Raw genomic sequence first — 5,520 nt, forward strand, 5'->3', positions numbered from 1 at the left:
ATGCATTGGAGAAGGAATGGCAACCCACTCCAGTGTTCTTGCCTGGAGAATCCCAGGGACGGGGGAGCCTGGTGGGCTGCAGTCTCTGGGGTCACACAGAGTCAGACACGACTGAAGCGACTTAGCAGCAGTAGCAGCAACAGAAGAGGTGAGGAGTCAGAGAGGGATAGAGAGGCAACTCAGAGATAAGCCACAACAGGAAATGGTTACCACTTCCAATTCGAAGGGAGGAGACAGGACAACACGGCAGAAGGTAGAACCACAGTGAGGGTGAGTAGGAGCCTGAGCTACAGAGAAGACCCAACTGCTACCAGAGAAACTGCCCAAAGCAGAAAGGGGTGAGATACTGGCTTTTCTGCGTGTGTGTGTTCTCCAATCTTATGCTGGTGTCTCCCACTGGCCAAACATCTTTTCAAACTAAAAGGCACAGGAACCTGGGAAACGTAGTTTCCTCCAGTAATGGTCAAGGTTTGGAAGGGCAAAGAGTGAAGTTGAGGGTAAATGGGCAAATGATTGGCATAGCCATTAGCCTTATTGCCAAAGAAATAGTTCTTTAAAAGAACTTCATTACTTGCTTACAACCATGGTAGGTGGTATTCCATACTGTCACCTTTTTTAGCTTCCTCTTAAGCAAATTTTGTGCATAAACTAGCCCAAGGATCAGGCGCAGTGACTGTCCCCAAAGAAAGAATGTCATCTTCCATCCCTATACCAAGACTCAAGCCTCTTACTCTCTTGAAGTGCTGCAAAGTACACTGACTGTCTCCTGGTGTTAACCTGTTTCTAATTTCTTCATGTGGCCTTCAAGGCACGTATAACACAGACATTCTTATGCATATTAAGATCTCCTGTATTTCAGTTTCTATATCTGTGTAATGGAATGCTATTACCTACCATACCCTGAAGCCCAAATTCTGTTCAAGTACATTACAAACTGTGAAGCACTTTACACAAATGACTTGTCATTACCTTTTGATTCTGCTCTTTTTATGCTACTCTATGCTGCTTCTCTTACTAAGGACAAATGGTCATTCTGATGTGTTAAAAGACATCATGAACATGTGTCCAAAGAAAGCAGTCACAAAATAGAATAGCTTTTGCTAAATTTCCATGTGGTCCCAAACTAAAGAAGCCTTAAGGCATGCTGATATCAGTTCAGTTCAGCCACTCAGTCGTATCCGATTCTTTGCGACCCCATGGACTGCAGCACACCAAGCCTCCCTGTCCATCACCAACTCCCAGAGTTTGCTCAAACTCACATCCATCAAGTCAATGATTCCATCAAGTCAATGATGCCATCAAACCATCTCATCCTCTGTCATCCCCTTCTCCTCCAACTTACACAAATGACTTGTCATTACCTTTTGATTCCTGCTCTTTTTATGCTACTCTTGCCACTTCTCTTACTGAGGAAAACTGGTCATTCTGATGTGTTAAAAGACATCATGAACATGTGTCCAGAGAAAGCAGTCACCAAACAGAATAGTTTCTGCTAAATTTCCATATGGTCCCAAACTAAATAAGCCTTAAGGCATGCTGATATAGAAGGTAAGTTTGATCACATGTTAGAGTTCTCAGCCAGGCTTGACACACCAGTACAATCATATTTGGGGTCAGCTTCTAAAATATGACAACTGATATATCTAAATGCATGCTTTTGTTATTTCAGAAGCATATTGTAGGCACATTTTAAAACTCAAGATATTGAGAAATTAAAAAATCTAGTCAACCTTAAAACAGAATCACTAAGTGTCCCCTTACAGATTATCTGCTCTGTAGCAGGCAGGACAAGATACCATCTCATTCCATCCTCACAGCATCCTGCAAGATGAGTGTTATCATCCCCATTTTACTGATGGGAAGACAGTTTAAGCAATCTAAAGGATCTTTCTCAAGGCCACATAGCCAGTAACAGCAAAGCTAAAAACTGGATCAGCAGTAAAGCACTGACAGTTTTTCCATTCAGCCCAAACTAGAGATTCTATACAGTAGAATGTGTACATCTTCAGGGATCTCTGTTTTCCCCTTCATCCTCCTTTGGCTACTCCAGACATCGCTACCCTGGAAGCTTCACTCCCCTACTATGTGGCCCCCAAGCAGGCTTCCCTGTCTATAGGAAACACAATGGCCTGACAGTGAGCTCCCCCTGTCCCCAAGATCTCTGCTGACAAGGTGCACACTTGAGCAACAGCCCAAGTGGCCACTCTCTGAACTTCATCATCACATTTACACAGAGGCCACACTCCACCACCTGCTGCTCCCATACAAGGACTGACCACAGCAGGTACACTAAGACAGGGCCATTCTTGGAAAATAGGGGACTGACAGGTACTCCTGGCTCCTCATCAACCTAAAATTCATCCACCCAACTTTCCTTCCTTCTTTCTCTCATTCACTTAGGTCAGACCTGCACTGTGATCTCAGGGTTCTCCCAGGTGCATCCTTGTGTCCTTTCACAGGTGCTTCCTCTAATAAAGCTCTAGTTTGTCGACTCCAGCATGGCATATGCATCTCAGAGGACCCACCCTGGACAGCATCCTTGCTCTTTCTCTCACCTGATTGCTCTTGAGTTCATGTTGCAGACCTTGGGGTCCCAGTATCCAACTTCAGCATCAGTGCACCTGACCAATCAACATATTCTATCCACAGTCCCACTCCCAGGCCCAAACTGGGGGTGTGATGAAATGCTTTCCCCCATTTTCAACACTTCTCACTGCAAGCATCAATTTAATCCTTTTGTGCTGCTTCAAAGGGCCCTCTCATCAGGGGAAAGAAAGAAAGTTATAAATCTACTGACTCTAAGGTGTAAATATTAACAACTTAATATGCTTTCTTTCCAGGCAGTTGCATTTTAAAGAGGCCAAATTGAGAGGGCAATCACTTAACCCAATGAAATGAATAAATCTACAGATATTTCTTGAGTATCCAAGTCAGAGAGTTCAGGAGAAGCTGAATTCAAATTTAAAGAGTACAGCTCTTAGGTGGAATTTAAATCATCTGCCCCTTGGCTGGGAGATCTTCTTTTCATCAGAGCAACTTAGGCTGTTCCAAAACACTTTGAAGGCAACCCTGGATAAAACCTTCTGTCCGCCAAACATGGCATTCTTTTTCAAAGAGTGATCAGACATGCTCTTGTTCATGCAGGGGACAGAAGGGTTTCAGTTCAGCCTGAGCCCCCAAACTCCAGCAGGTAGGAGGGAGTCTCTGGATGATTCTCTACCCAGTTTCCTTCAATTTACAGCCTTTTAGATACAAAAAGCCAGAGAACTCTCGGATGGCATGTTCTATGATAGAGGATACTCCGTCCTGGGTCTTACAAAGCACTGGCCAGGCCCTTCCCTGAGCTGTTCAGGCAAGGTGCTTTCTTTACCTGGGCTTGCTCCACTGTTCATAAGAAAATAAGCAACAGCACAATGGAGATACTCCTTTATATTCCTAAACACTGAGAGGGAAGAATAAGTCAATGCCTTCAGAGTACTTTAAGATATATGACCCAGTAAATAATTTTCTATTGTTGGCTGGAAGATGTCACGGGTGTTCAATATTAAAACAAAATAAAAACTTCAAAGCACTTAATAGAGTAATTATGGAGTCATTCAAATGAGTGCACTCAGTGTGAAACCCTCAAGTCAAGCATATTACACACGTATGAAGATTGCTTTTTTCACTCCAAAAGAAAAAAACTCACACATACACGCATGTGCACACACATCCAAAAGAGACAAGAAAATTAACCGTATAAGCAAAATTAATGACATCATTACTTTTCCACATTTTAAACACAAAAGTCTAGAAATCTGCAGTTGCTATAAATCAAGGTCTCTGCTTCCATGCTAGCTAGCACAGTCTGGCAGACAGTGCCCTCCAAGTTATTAATCTGGAGGTCTGCTTCCACTGTACTCATCAGCTTAGCATGTGACACTAACAAAGGGTGTTTATGTGTAACCCCATTTACTTCTATTAAACCAAAACAATACATTCAAATAATTTCAAGCTCCTCAGTAACTTCTCAAGAACTTCACCAATATTCATGAGAGAAAATTCAAAACTCCTCACTCTCCGAACAAAAATCCCACTGCTGGCCAAAGACGTCCAAGACCAGAGGGATGCCATAGCCCCGAGATAATTCAGCTGCTGGAGTTAGACTGCTGAAGAACCAGTTGAATATTCAATCAGTTATTGATTGAATAGAAAAGGACATCCCAATCAAGAAAGAAGGGATTAAGCCAAAAAGTGCCAAGGCTAGTGTCCCTCCCAGTGAGGGGACCCATGGCTGCTGTGTCCTGGGCTGCTCAAAAAGGTCTGCAACTGCCTTTGTTTGTTTTTGTAGCACCACACAGCATGTGGTATCTTAGTTCCCCAACCAGGGATCAACTCCACCCTGCAGTGGAAAAGTGGAGTCTTGACCATTGGACGGCCAGGGCAGTCCCCTTCAGCAGTTTAAAGCAGTCTTATTCAAAGGTGAAGGGGTTGCATTATTCACAATAACCAAGAGCTGGAAGCAGCCTCAGTGTCCATCAATAGAGGAATGGATAAAGAAGATATGATGTGTATATACAACAGAACATAACTCAGCCATTAAAAAAGAAAGAATAAAATCTTGCCATTTGTGACAACATGGATGAAACTAGAAGGTTTTATACTATGTGAAATAAGTCAGACAGAGAAAGATAAATACTGTATGATTTCACTTATATGTGGTGGTTGCCTAAAGGGAGAGGACTAGGATGAAAAGAAAAATAAAAAGTAATTATGTTGGTTAATCAATGCTAGATTGCAGTAATCATTTAACAGTGAATTTATAGGAAACTATCATATTGTACTCTTGAGAGTCCCTTGGACTGCAAGGAGATCCAACCAGTCCATCCTAAAGGAAATCAGTCCTGAATATTCATTGGAAGGACCGATGCTGAAGCTGAAACTCCAATACTTTGGCCACCTGATACAAAGAACCAACTCATTGGAAACGACCCTGATGCTGGGAAAGATTGAAGGCAGGAGGAGAAAGGGATGACAGAGGATGAGATGGTTGGACGGCATCACTGACTCGATGGACTTGAGTTTGAGCAAGCTCCAGGAGTTGGTGACAGACTGGGAAGCCTGGCGTGCTGCAGTCCATGGGGCTGCAAAAAGTCAGACTCGACTGAGTGACTGAACTGAACTGATCACATTGTATACCTTGAATATATACAATTTTGTCAATTATACCTCAATAAAACAAAAAAATAATTTTTAATATATATTTTAAAACAAGAAAAAAAGCTGACTTCCCTGGTGATTTAGTGGATAAGACTTCACCTGCGGGGAATACAGGTTCAATTCCTGGTGCAGGAAGATTCCACATGCTTTGGAACAACCAAGCCCATGTACCACAGCTACTGAGCCCACACTCTAGACCCCATGAGCCACAGTTACTGAGCTCAATGTGCTGCAATTACCGAAGCCTGCGCACCTAGAGCCTGTGCTCCACAACAAGAGAAGCCACCTCAATGAGATACTGGCACACCGCAATGAAGAGTA

The sequence above is a fragment of the Oryx dammah genome, unplaced genomic scaffold (genome assembly GCF_014754425.2).
Source record: "Oryx dammah isolate SB20612 unplaced genomic scaffold, SCBI_Odam_1.1 HiC_scaffold_28, whole genome shotgun sequence".
In the NCBI taxonomy this organism is placed as follows: domain Eukaryota; kingdom Metazoa; phylum Chordata; class Mammalia; order Artiodactyla; family Bovidae; genus Oryx; species Oryx dammah.